Here is a 14,112-nt window from a genome sequence, read left to right as displayed (position 1 = left end):
GGGCTGTTGTGCAGTGAAAACAGCCACTAGAAATTTACAAGGGCTGTCTTGTTGCTGTTCTATAGTAGAAACAGCCCCTGCAAATTAACACTTTCAAATGAATTAGAAAAGAAAATAATGTTACCTATGATAGTCATCATTGTTGAAGTCATAGCAGATAGCCTGCAAATTAACAATAATAACAACATTTACATCAGTTTATGAAACTGCTTTTATTGGTTTTTTTTTTGCAAGGATATGTATATAAATAATAGTGCATTTAAACTTACATATATAATGCATCTTAGACCAGCCATTAATGTGGTATATTTTTTGTAAAGTACCCTATTTACCTCAGAAACTTCACTTTCCTCTATGCTAAGATTTTGAATTATCTATTATACACAAAGTAAATTTGTAGAAACTAGTTATACATTTGTTAAACAAATAAACAACTTAAATGACAAAAGTTTACTAACTGAATAGAAATGCACCAAGGTCATTATAAATTGGCACTACTTACTGAAATGATCAACAACATTGACACTAACACCTCATACATAAATTCAGATTTTAAGCGTATAAAGAGAGTTCAAATGAATGATTGCTTATACATTTTATAACAGATTTTACAACAATAAAGTAGATAAATGGCAACTCTACTAGAGGTATGTTTCTAGTATAAGGAATCAAGCATAAGTAAAGGAGCAAGGTAGTATCTTATCATCCGCATAATCAACACACCATGACAGAAATCGAATCAAATAAATACTACGAGTGCCGAATGGAAGACAGAAATTAAAACATTTTCTGTAAAATATTATTATTAATCAATAACATGTCTTAATATAAAGCAAAAAGTTTCCGATGATAATATAAATATCCAAAACTATATAGTCAAATACTCAAAAGCTGAAACCAAAATATCAGAAAAAAATTTATAAAAGCAATAACATAAACCTAAGCAGTAAACACAACAGACCCACTGGCTTTTTTAATTTTCTTCTTGGCTGTTTTGGAAACGCTTCACCACAACGAGTTGGTTCTCAAGCAAAAGGCCCTTACCCAAAACCTTAAAGTAGCCAAACTGAGTCACATCGATCGTGGGAACAATGTCTTTGGAAGCCTTGGCTTTGACCTCCTGAGGTACCATTGGCCAAAGCCTTTTTTTTTTTTTTTATCCATGACAATGAAAACTGATCTTTTATATATTCAAGCAAATGAAGTGAAACCCCTGCTCAAAGATACCATAAAAACTAGATGACAATTTTGAACACTAGTGTCTAAAGCCCAGAGGCCTATGTATTTGATAAAACAACTGACAGAACACTAAACACATAATGTTGAAATTCAAAAGTTAAAAGGGTCAAACAGAGAATTGAAACATAATATGATTCGCCCTTAAGATAAATTCTTGGCCCTCAAATCACATGCAGAAGCAAGCTACAGTGAAGAGAGATTCGGAAGAAGCACTGAAAATGCCAAAAGATCGAAGTTGCCCTTCTTGAGGAAACCGACCTTATGATTACTAAGGCGATTCAGGCAAGACAACTACTACACGAACCCTAAAAATGGAGTTGCTTACCTTCTTCAGGGGATGCGGGGCAAATTAAATTATTACAGTATTACTCACAACTCAATTAATTTGAGTATTTGACTAATCTAATTTAGACAAAAAATTAATGAAAAAATTAAAAAGTGGAATCTCAACTCACTGTCTCAGGCGGCCGGCGCGATGGTGACAGCTGAACGCGGCTGCAAAAGCAATAATTTAGACTGGAGGGTGAGATGGTGACCAGAGACGGAGAAAGTGAGAGCGACTAAACGAGCGTGAAAGAGAGGGGTTGTTGCTGCTGTGTGTGCCTTCAGAGAGAGAGTGAAAGCGAGCGAGCTACTGCAGTGTGTGGTGCGACCTGCTGGGCTACCGCCACCGCCGCCGCCGAGTGGGCTGCGTGTGTCGTTGTCATCATGCGTGCTACTAAGGCCTTAGAGAGGGGCTGCCGCTGGTTAGCGCTTAGGGAGAGTTAGGGATTTAGGCACTTGGAATTTTAGGGATTTGGATTTTAGTTTGTTTGAGAGGGAACAAATTTTGGTGGAGGGAGATCGAAAATTTTGTGTTAAATTATAGCAAAGGGTTTGTAGTTAATTATATACGGTTTAACTAAACAAAGAAAATATGCACACAAGTGGTTTGTAGTTTGAAATTAAAATTTTAACTTCGGAGATATTGAGTTCGAGTCCAAGTAAAAACATAATTAGAATTATATTTGTTTTTATCACTGATACTAAAGTATTAGTAATTACTGAGTTTTATGCTACTGACACCTTAGTACCAGTGATTTATGATACATATTTGTTAAATGGAAAAAATGATCCAAATGTATAACATTACTGACACTTTTTACGAAGTGTCAGAAACGAAGTGTCAGTAAAGGTCATTTTTGTAGTAGTGATCTCTCTTACAAACAAATAAAATAGATTTGTAATTACCATGGCTCTCAAAAACTTGTTGCTATTTTTGGTTCTCGCATTGTGCCTCATGGCACAAGCAACTGCAGCTAGGAATCTTGCGGACCAAGCTACTGATTGTGTCAAGGCCCTTGGTGAGTTCGTGTCCTGCACAAATCTGACCCTCCAATTCTTCCTTATTGGCAAAGCTGATATTGCTAATTGTTGTCGAGCCATTGATGATATCATCAAAAGTAAATGCAACTGGCCAGCCCCGCTCATATCACTCGGATACACTCCTGAACAAATTAGCAACATGCTAAAAGCTTACTGCGATGCTATTGCGTCTTCTCTTTCTGTCCCGACTCCTTTAACTTTAGGTTTGTTTAATGCAAAAATCATCATACATTCAAACACTACGATCTCCGCAATCACTGAGATCACGATTCCACAATCAACATCTTAGTTTGTACGTAATTATGCGTATAACTAATTACTTGTTTATCACCTAGAAAATGATATATGAAGGCTCAATTTTGTATCTTCAGAGACCACAGAATTTAGTTGCACTAAAGTTACTTTGGGCAACTAACATGAATGGTTACCAAATATGATATAAAATATTTACCTGCAATATGTTTAATGATTGTTCGTCATAGTATCTCAGTTTTTTCGTACAACCTCAAAAATTAAATGCACGTAGTAATAAAACAAGAGAATTAATACACCCCACTAGTACATGCGTAATAATTTGTCAAACGCTCCTTACTAGAGTGATGGATTTTGGAGTTACCATTTTTAGTGTAATTTAATGATTATTGTATTGAAGAAATTGCAGTTCTTTGTTAGAATTTAAGAAATATTTGTTGTGAGTAATTTGAATGTAGTAATATCATTAATTTAATAATGAAATAAACTCACCTTTTTATATGGAAGAATTAACTTGGATGATAAGATCTTCCCAGTTGTAATGGTAATTAAAGAAATTGTCAATCTAATTTGAACTTGCGGAAGCCTGTTGAAATTGAAAATTTGTGCAGATTTTATGCGTATTTTTTCGTATCTCAACATATACAATAAATAGTCTTATCTATAATTTTCTAAAACTTGTAGACAAAAGCTCATGGAGCTCATGCTTATATCCTTCCAGAGATTCTGCTACAGCTATATCATTAATCATCCTCAATAGGGAAACGGAAAGGCTCCAAATCTTTTTGTGTGAATCTTCCGGGCCACAAAAGCATTTGTATTTTTCTCCCCCCTAAAGTCATAATACATAAAGCTTTTTACACCGCATACGAATACAAACAAAAAGGCTTGAAGACCCATTAAGTTAAGTTGAGATCAGCTTTAGTTCCTTCAGATTTGAGATGATCATCAACTTCTTCCTTTTCTTAAATCCTTCGGATTTGTGCTTACACTTTCCTCAGATTTTTCAGCCCCATCAGCCTTCAGTAATCACCATATTATTTTTTTCTGATAAGTGAACCTGGACTGGATGTGCGAGTCGTTCTCATCAGCGGGAGACATAACGTGCGGGGCACCTTAATACGTTCATAGCACTATAAAGGAAGCTTAAAAAGCGCTTGGCACAAGCACACAAATCTTTCCACATTTTGTAGTCCTGGGAATGACTCCGAATGAATTTGGACAATCTTTGGACATACCAAGCCATATCAGTTCGAACTGACTTGAAAACCATCGAATATCCAAATTCAAGCATGCCTGTAAAAAGAAGAATATATTTTTAAATTATGATGCAGCTAAGTATTATTACCTATACAGAACAGTATATTAAATGAGCACACGTATATTTTTTAAAATATATAATATTGATTACATAAGAAGTTACAATATAATACATAAATGAAATATGAAAATTTATATATATATATACATCTCACCTCCCAATTATTTCTGGTAAACCGCTAATTCGATATAGTCAAAACTTTCTCGGGTCTTCACCTTCTTCATCATCATCTCCTCCTTGTTCTACAACTTTAACCATGATTTTTATATGAAATAATATTTTCAGGGGGGATATTGATGAAGTATTACAAAATTAGAAAATTGAGTATTGGTCTCAAATGTGAAGGATGGATAAAGCCTCTAGCATTATTTATAAGAAGAAGAAAAATAGTAGTTTTGAGGATATTAAATAACAAACCAAGAAACAAAAAAATCAAAATCCCGAAGAATCTGTTGTGTAATCTGGCAGATAGAACTATAATTATGAGATAAAAAGATTATTTGTGAATTTTTTAATTAAAATATGGAAAAAAAATCTAAATTCTAAAGAATTCATTTTATATGGAAAATAGTATTGTAATTGTGAGATAAAAAAGTTATTTGAGGTTTTTTTTATTAAGTATGAAAAAGAGAAAAAAAATCTAAATCTTGAAGAATCCATTGTATAATCTCACATATAGTATTATAATTATGACATAAAAAGTTCATGAATAGAATTTTTGTGTACTTTTTTTTTTTAATCAGAGTTCAACTTTATGAATAATAGATGTCACATAGTACAATATTTCTAGAAATTTCAAAATTCGAGTCCCAACTTAAGTCTCATATCATCTGATGGGTGATAAATTTCATAAGTTATAAAATTACTTATTTTTATTATAACTAAAATTGCATTGACATCTCTAAAATCTATTTAATTACTTTAAAGACATATGAGGTTTGCTGCTCTAACCTATTTGACACATCTTTCATGAGTAGGAAAGATTTCACACAATCCGAACGAACCTAGAACTCTTAGATGCTTAAAATAGGATTTTCAATTTTGTCTGTTTGTGGAATTTTTTATTTTTTTATTTTGGATTTTTTAAGATTTAGAAGCGAATGAGAAATCTCACCTTCTAAACAAAATTTCTAACCTTATAATTATAGAAATTCAAATGACTATGGGCCGCAAAGTGCAGTCACGAGAGCTACATCTAGAGGGTCGTTTTCTCCACCGTCCACTATTTGGCACTGATGAAGTGGAATTGATAGCGTAAGAAAAAACTAGGCATTATTTTAGTACTAGACCAAGCCAACACAATCAGGTTACGCTCCAATCAAAGTGTGAATGGATCTCGTTGTATTCCAAATAACTAAATGAGATTTTAGTTATACATTAAGCAAGATTATATGTGCCTTAATCTAAATGACTCTACAAGAAAGATTTTGATAGACAATCCCAAAAGGAATTATAAAAGATAAGTTTTTATTTAATAATTGAAGCTGAAGTTATCAAAACAATAATAAGACCTCTCTATTTATAATAAAGTAACCCTACTTCCCTAATTTAACTTCAAAGGGAATTTAAATTGCAATTACAATAGAAAAAAAAAGACTAAGACATTGACTTTAATTAAGATAGAAAATATCAAAGACCTAAAATAATAAAGTTCTAAAATCTTAAAATAACATCCTATATCAGTCTTTTCCTCATAAAAGAAAACACGTCCTCAAGTTTATCTAGAAGGATGGAACTTGTAGTAGAGCATCAACACATCTTGGAGCTTAAACTTGTAGCCTTGCTCATCAAAATTGCTTGGAACTTGAAATTCTCCATGCTTCATGTTTTTCTAGGTCTTTCTAATCACTCTGCGAAAAGGTGAAGTCATGTAGGAGCAAACAACTTCTAAGAGTCTCAAGTCTTTTGCCAAATCTTGCTCAATGCTTTTTCCAATCAACTTTGTCTTTGCATCCAAATCTTAATCTTGTTCAAGAAAAAACATTTTTTTCTTCAACATGGATAGGCATAATCATGTCAATCATTGTTGGGTCTATTCAACTTAATTTTGCAGCGCTGACTTGATTGTGGTATTAGACTCAATGTGCAAGTCAAGAATAGGTTGTACTTCTTCTTTGCTTTTATTGGTGTAAAAAATGGCGGTTCAACATCATCACAATCATCAATTTTCTCATTTCAAACCATTCTTTGATTTCTTCTTTCTTTGTTGAATCCTTGATTCTTGTAGTTTTTCCCACCAATCTAAAGCATCACCTACCAACTTAAATGATGCACGAGAAAACAACAACTTTTGATGAGATAGTTTGAAGAAAATAATCCATTATGCATATCCAGTCAAAAATATCATTACGATTACCATTGAAATCTAGGATATCTTAAAACTCAAGGAGACTGATGAGCATATAATACATACATATTTTACCATTAATTAAATAATTGTTAGTTATATTTATTTGTTATTTTTAATTAATTGAATTATTTTATTGAATAGGGAATTAATTGGAGATTATTGATAAAAAGGGCATGAAAACACTTCAAATTGAGAAGGAATAAAGATTAAATTGGAAGACAAAAATGCAACCAAGAATTAATGGAAGTCAATCTCTTCAAAGGATGAACGGTGGGCATGCATTTGGAAAGCAAAGATTTGGCAATTTGGAATGCATGTGTTGGGCATTAAAAGAAGAAATCATTAATTGGCCTTTTGCTTTTGTGGTCAAACGTGTGCTTTGCTTTCAAAGTTTAGTAAGGAAATAATTTTAAAAGGCCTTGGTGAGTGGGCTTTATAAGTCGGTGGAGAAGAATTAATGCAATTAGAATCCAATAAGGATTAAGCAAGTCAGTAACATTATATAAAGGCAAGAGGGCCACGGGAGGAGGAAAAACTGGAGACGCAAGGATTCAAGACAGAGAAGAAAATCTGCAGCAATTCGGCTTCCCCATGGCTGAATTTATTTATTTTGTTGCTCCCAATTCAAGTATGTCTAACTAATTTTCTTATACTGAGGTTAAGGATGAAACCCTATTCAATGAAATAATTATCTTTTTATTTAATTAATTCCCTATATATGTTCTTTGATGATTATGGTTTTTATTTCACATGATTAATTAGATGTTAATAAAATCTTTTCATCAATTCTGTCATGCATTATTGATTGTTAGGATTAATATTCAATTAAATCTATGCTTGGATTTATAAAGTTTATACATGATTATCTTTGATTCTATGTCTTTCATTAAATTGTTTACATAGAGTGCTTAGGAAAACTTTGACTCTTTGTTATTCAATATGTTTACATGAGATTCTTAGATGTCATATTATTAAGCAGAAAAAGAACCTACATTAGATTTAATTACTTGGGCTTAATTGTTATATCCATGAGATGACATAGATTGATTTCGAGTTGTCACTCCAAAATTGGGGATTAATTAATAATTAGATAATTACTAGTTGAATAGTGGTGGATTCTGAAACCTTGGTAATTCTTATCTTATTGAATTCTCCTTTATTTTAATTGCTTCTTTAGTTTAATTGGTTTAATTTTCTTAAAAACTCAATTTGCTCAACTAGGTTAGAATTAATATTAATTTTAGATTTAAATTAGACTTTTTAATTTATAACAATCCCTGTGGGATCGACCTCGTTACCACCATTCTATTTCTAGATTCGTGCGCTTACGAGTATATTAAAATTTTCACAACAGAGACAATATGAACACTAACATTTTATCAATATCATTTTTCCTTAAATTAAAAATACAACTAATGGCAAAACTGTAAATAAGGCTTAACTCTCATATTCAATGTGGTTGGGCCTAATGGCTGTGATTAGGGCCAAAGGGAGTCAGATCTCGAAGATATGGTGGTGAGGAGCATGACGGTGGTCGTGGATTGGCCAGATTCGCAACAGTGGACGCAAATTGTGGTGGTGAAACTCATGTGTTTTGAGAATTTTATGTGGTAGCTTTTGGTGGCTTTATAGTGGTGGATGGTTGTGATGATGGTCACTGGTTGCTAAGGATTATGATGGTGGCGTATATTAAAAGAAAATGGTGGTAGTTTGGCAACGGTGAGTGGGTGGAGAGCTTGCAGGTTTCGATGATTCACACGATGGTTGCAAGCAATAGTTGGGAGCTGTGTTAGGTGGGATTTAGCTCGTGGTGGTTAATGAGTCTAGTGATTAACGCCGTTGGCTAGGTTTTGGTGGTTCGGGGATTTTTTTTTTTTCTTCAGTGGTAGATTCGATGAGGATGGACGTGGTAGCTAGAAAAACTGTGCAATTGGCATAGAACCGCTCTGATACCAATTGACGGAGCGGGATAATAGAAGCAGAATTGATAGGGTAAGAAAACACTAGATAACATTATAGTACCGGGCAAAGCCTATGCATTGTGTTCTAATCGAAGCATAATTAAATCTCTACTTTGATATCAACTGATGGAGTAGGGTAGTAGAAGTGGAATTGATAGGGTAGAAAAATGTTGGACATCATTCTAGTATTGACCAAGCTAATGCAATAAGGTTACGTTCTAATCAAAATGTGATTGGATCTCATTCTAATCCAAATGACTGAATGAGATTTTAATAACACATTAAGTGAAATTAGATGACGTTTTAATATAAATGACTCTACAATAGAGATTTTTAAAATGCATTAAGCAAAACTAGATGACGCTCTAATACAAATACCTCTACAAAAAAGATTTTAATAAATAATCTCAAAAGAAAATTATGAAAGAGGAGTTTTTATTGAATAATTGAAGTTGAAGTTATCAAAATAATAGCAAGACCTCTTTAAAGCAACCTTATTTTCCTAAGTTAACTTAAAAAGGGAAACTAACATAATAGAAATAAAAGACTAAGACACTGACTTTAATTAAAATAGAAAATATCAAAGACCTAAAATAATAAAATTCTAAAATAACGTCCTACATGAGGTGCCAAATACTAAGGAAATAATTTTATAAATGCGATACAACATACTCATATTTAGGGGTCCCAAATTTATTCCTGAACATGTTATATTTTCTTAAAAATAAATTCATAATAGTTTTCAGATTTTGGCAGTGTATACAATAGCTAATTTGATAGTTCGATCTTTTTATTTAAATTCTTGACTTATAATTACAATTAGCACAGAGTTTCAACCTTTAAAATTTTATTAAATGGATAACTACTGTAGTCAATTTCATATGACCATAATTGATTGAAGTGGCGGTGGATATAATTGATCTCATATAATTAACCAAAATTAAGAGTACTCAACTTGCTTCTCTTGCCATTAATACTATTTAAAAGGGGAAATTTCTTGCAAACATTATCAAGAAATCATCCTATATAAATCCTCCAGAAAGTTTCTAAGTTAATATATATAATGCTTTGTTCCGCATCTCTCTTACAAAGAAAGAAATATAGATTAGTAACCATAGCTCTCAGAAATTTGTTGTTGTTTCTGGTTCTGACATTATGCCTCATGGCACAAGCAACTGCAGCTAGGAGTCTTGAAGATCAAGCCTTGTCGAGCCATCGATGTTCTCATCAAAAGTAAATGCAAACACGATTTCAATAGTTAAAAATTATTATTTAAAATTTATATTTAAAACCGCCTCGTTTTATTTGTACGGGGCATGCGGGTTGCTAACACGATTTCCTCATTTCCTCTATGTATTATCTGTACCCTTGCCAACACTTTCTTTTTCTTAATAAATGAAAGCACCTCATTTAAGCCATTTATTTTTCCATAGAGATTGAATTGTACAACTATTTGCTTTGGACAGAAATAATATTGAAGTATTACGCATTATCATCTCGTTTTCTATGTCAACGTCTACCTTTTTATGGCAATTTCTTTGCAAAGCTTAAAGAATTTTGTAATTTTGCAGTTTCTGCATTTTTTTTTTATAGTATCTTCTCTGCTCTCATTAATTCTTCGTATTACTTTTTTCAAATTTTTTTGATTTATTTAACGTTATGTGATTGTTTTGTGAATTCTCATGATTAATGGTTTTTATTTTCCTTTATTGATTGATTTACGTTTTTATATGTGATTATGTTCTTTGATGTCGGTTTTTGCTTTATTTGGGATTTGGTTTAATAAATATGGATAGTTTGATTGTATCTGTTTAGATTTTAGAGTTGATTAAGACGAAATGAAAATGATGCATCATGTTTGCCATTTTTGTGGAATTCTAATTTATGTGAATCAATGGCCATTTTTGTGGAAATCTAATTTATGTGAATCAATAGAGCATATAAAGAAAGGTTTTGGATAGTCTATATTGTAGAATCTGATTCGCTTACTTTACAACAACAGAACCAAATTCTCCCAGGATTCTCCACCAAGATTAATCAAGATGCATTCACATATTAGATCAGGTTTAGAGAGTTAATTAAACCTAACTAGACTCGATACAAAAGATTATTCACCAACACAGAAAACAAGCAATAAGAACAAATCAATTGCTATGAGTAGAACAGAGAGCTATTAACGTGGTTCAGCCATTAATGGCTTACATCCACGGGTGAATTCATCGACAGGCTTTTATTGAAAGGATTCAAGAAGTTGTTACAACGATTTTGAGAACAAAGAACAAGTAATTAATTTCTCTCAGAATTCCCTCAATCTCTCACATGCACTGCCCTCAATCCAGAAGGCCAGCAACTTATAAACCAGTCCCTTTAATAGCTTTAACAACCCAGAACGCACAGCTCTTCGACACGTGCCAGTTGAGTCTGTTTATATCGAATCTTGGCTTCAATCGATGGTCACATGATTGCTTCGTGATCTAACTAAAACCAAGCGTTACCAAAACGATCACACACAATGTCGTTTCAGTTTAATGATGAGCCGTGCTTATCACATGAGTTACTTAAAGCTTGAAACAACTTGGAAACGCTACCGTTTGCTGAGAGGTGTTTGTATTCACCTTACAGCCAACAATACTCCACCTTGAATCAAACGCCCTGTAACTGATCCATTCACCAATTGATCCATATCATGTTTTGCATGTACCAACTAAGTCCAAACATTTCTTGAATTTAGTTACTGGAACCATCTTTGTGAGCATGTCAGAAGGATTATCCTCAGTGTGTATTTTAACCATCCTGATAACTCCCCTAGAGACTTCATTTTTTATGAAGTGAAGTTTGATATCAATATGTTTGGTCTTCTCATGGTGAGTTGGGTTCTTGCACAAATGCAGTGCACTAGAGCTATCACAGAAGATTGGTACAAACTCTTGTTTTAAACTAAGCTCAGTGATTAAGTCTTTAAGCCAAATGACTTCCTTTACAGCTTCAGTGGCAGCTGTAAATTCTGCTTCAATTGTGGAGAGTACTACTACATGCTATAAATTAGCCTTCCAGTTGATCAGGCAGCCATTTAGCATAAACAAGTATCCCGTGAGTGATCTTCTTCTGTCCAGATCTTCTGCATAGTCAGAATCCACATAGCCTACAACCCTTCTTCTGTTCCAGAGTTTTTACCATATACCAGACCAAGTTTCAAAGTGCACTTGAGATACCTTAATATCCACTTCACCCCCTTCCAGTGTTCTTTTTCTGGTGATGCCATGTATCTGCTAATAACACTCACAGCATGTGAGATGTCAGGCCTGGTCAGTACCATAGCATACATGAGGCATCATACTGCCTTGGCATATAGAACATTGACCATCTTAAGTCATTCTTCTTCAGACTTTGGACAATATAGATTACAAAGCCTAAAGTGTGCAGCTAAGGGGCCATGTACTGGCTTAGAATCCTCCATATCGAAAGTTTCCAGTATCTTCTTCAAGTATTTTTCTTAAGATAGGAATACTGGCCCTTCACTTTTGTTCCTCTGTATATCAACTCCCAATATCCTTTTAGCACTTCCTAAATCTTTCATGTCACAGGTAGTGCCAAGTAATGTCTTTAAAGCATCTATTTTAGACCTTTCTTCACAGGCAATCAACATATCATTTACATACAATAGTAAGTAGATATGTTTATGCTGACTTAGCTATTTAAAGTAAACATAGCAGTCATAATTGCACATCTGAAATCTATGAGTAGTCATGAACTCATCAAATTTGAGGTACCATTGCCTGGGAGATTGCTTTAAAACGTAAAGGGATTTCTTTAGCAAACACACATAATCTTTTCTGTCATGAGCCTCATACCCTTTTGGTTAACTCATGAAAAATTTCTTCCTGAAGGTTTCCATGCAGGAAAGCAGTTTTAACATCAAGTTGTTCCAGCTTCAGATTCTGTGTTACTGTTATAGCCATCAGCACTTTTATAGAAGCATGTCTTACTACAGGGGAGAAAACTTCTTTGAAGTCAACACCCTCCATTTGAGTGTATCCCTTTGCAACTAACCTAGCCTTAAACCTCTTTGGTTCAGCAGCAATCATACCCTCTTTAATTCTATGTATCCATTTGCAACCAACAATCCTCATATTCTTAGGTCTTTTAACTAGTTCCCAAGTGCAATTATTATGAAGTGAGATCATTTCCTCATCCATAGATTTCTTTCATTCATTGGCATACTGACAATTAATAGCCTTTTTGTAACTTTGTGGTTCTTCAGCATTTATCTCATGAGCAGAGTGTTGTGCAATCAGATCAGCATAGTCATACCTCTTAGGTGCTTTGCTTTGTCTCTTCTGTTTATCTCTAGTCAACTGATAATCCATGACTTGTGGTTGAGTTGATCTAGCTTTTTAAACTGTCTCTTGTTCACCTGTATCATCAGCACTTTCAGTTGATTCTGAGTCATTACTTAGGTTGATATTTTCATGTGACTCCACCTCAAAATGTGTATCAGGAACTTGATCAGCTTTAACACTGTCTTTCTGAACACTTTCCACTACTACTTCCTCATTGAACTTGACGTCTCTGCTAATTATGCACCTAGGTAGAGAGAGATCAGTGCACCAAAGCTTGTAACCCTTGGTACCTTCTGGATACTCAATGAACATACATTTCAGTGCTCTGGGTGCTAGTTTACCTTGACTTATGTGAGCATAAGCCTGACATCCAAACACCTTAAGATCTTCATAACTAGCTGGTTTACCATACCAAAGCTCAAAGGGTGTCTTGAATTCAATGGCAGTAGAGGGACTTAAGTTTACCAAGTAGCGAGCTGTGTTGAGAATTTCAGCCCACAGACTTTTAGGTAGCTTCGCTTGAATCATCATGCACCTTACCTTATCCATGAGAGTCTTATTCATCCTCTCTGCTAAGTCATTCTGCTGAGGTTTCATTCTTACAGTCTTATGCCTTGCAATACCTTTCTTTGCATAAAATTCATCAAAAACCTGGTTACAAAACTCCAATCCATTATCAGTCATTAACTTCTTCACTGTTTTCCTAGTCTGTTTTTCAACCAAGACCTTATAGTTCTTGAATTTTTCAAACACTTGTTCTTTATTTTTAAGAACATAAACCCAGACTCTTCTCGAAAAATCATCAATTATAGATAGAAAATATCTAGCACCTCCCTGTGATACTACTTGTACAGGTCCCCACAAGTCTAAATGTATATAATCCTGAATGCTTCTAGTAGTATGAACTGATGATTTGAAATTGATTTTTGTGGATTTCCCTAGGACACAATCTTCACAAAACACCATCTCACCAATTTTATCACTACCTAACAGCCCCTGTTTTGAGAACTCTTTAAGACCTTTAAGACTCATATGACCAAGTCTTAAGTACCATAGTCTAGTTTTATCAACACTAGAGCTAGATGACACTGAAACCAGTCCTGTTACAGTTGTCCCTTCAAACACATAGAGTCCGTTCTTCCTTGTTCCTTTCAACAGAATCAATGACCCCTTTACTACACTCATTACACCTTACTGGACTTTAACAGTATAACCTATCTGATCTAACATCCCAGTGAGATCAAATTCCTTTTTAAATCAAGCACATGCCTCACTTGTTTAAGC

Source organism: Citrus clementina, unplaced genomic scaffold, assembly GCF_000493195.1.
Source record: "Citrus clementina cultivar Clemenules unplaced genomic scaffold, Citrus_clementina_v1.0 scaffold_7, whole genome shotgun sequence".
NCBI classification, from domain to species: Eukaryota; Viridiplantae; Streptophyta; class Magnoliopsida; order Sapindales; family Rutaceae; genus Citrus; species Citrus x clementina.
Note: the sequence above shows the minus strand (reverse complement) of the source record.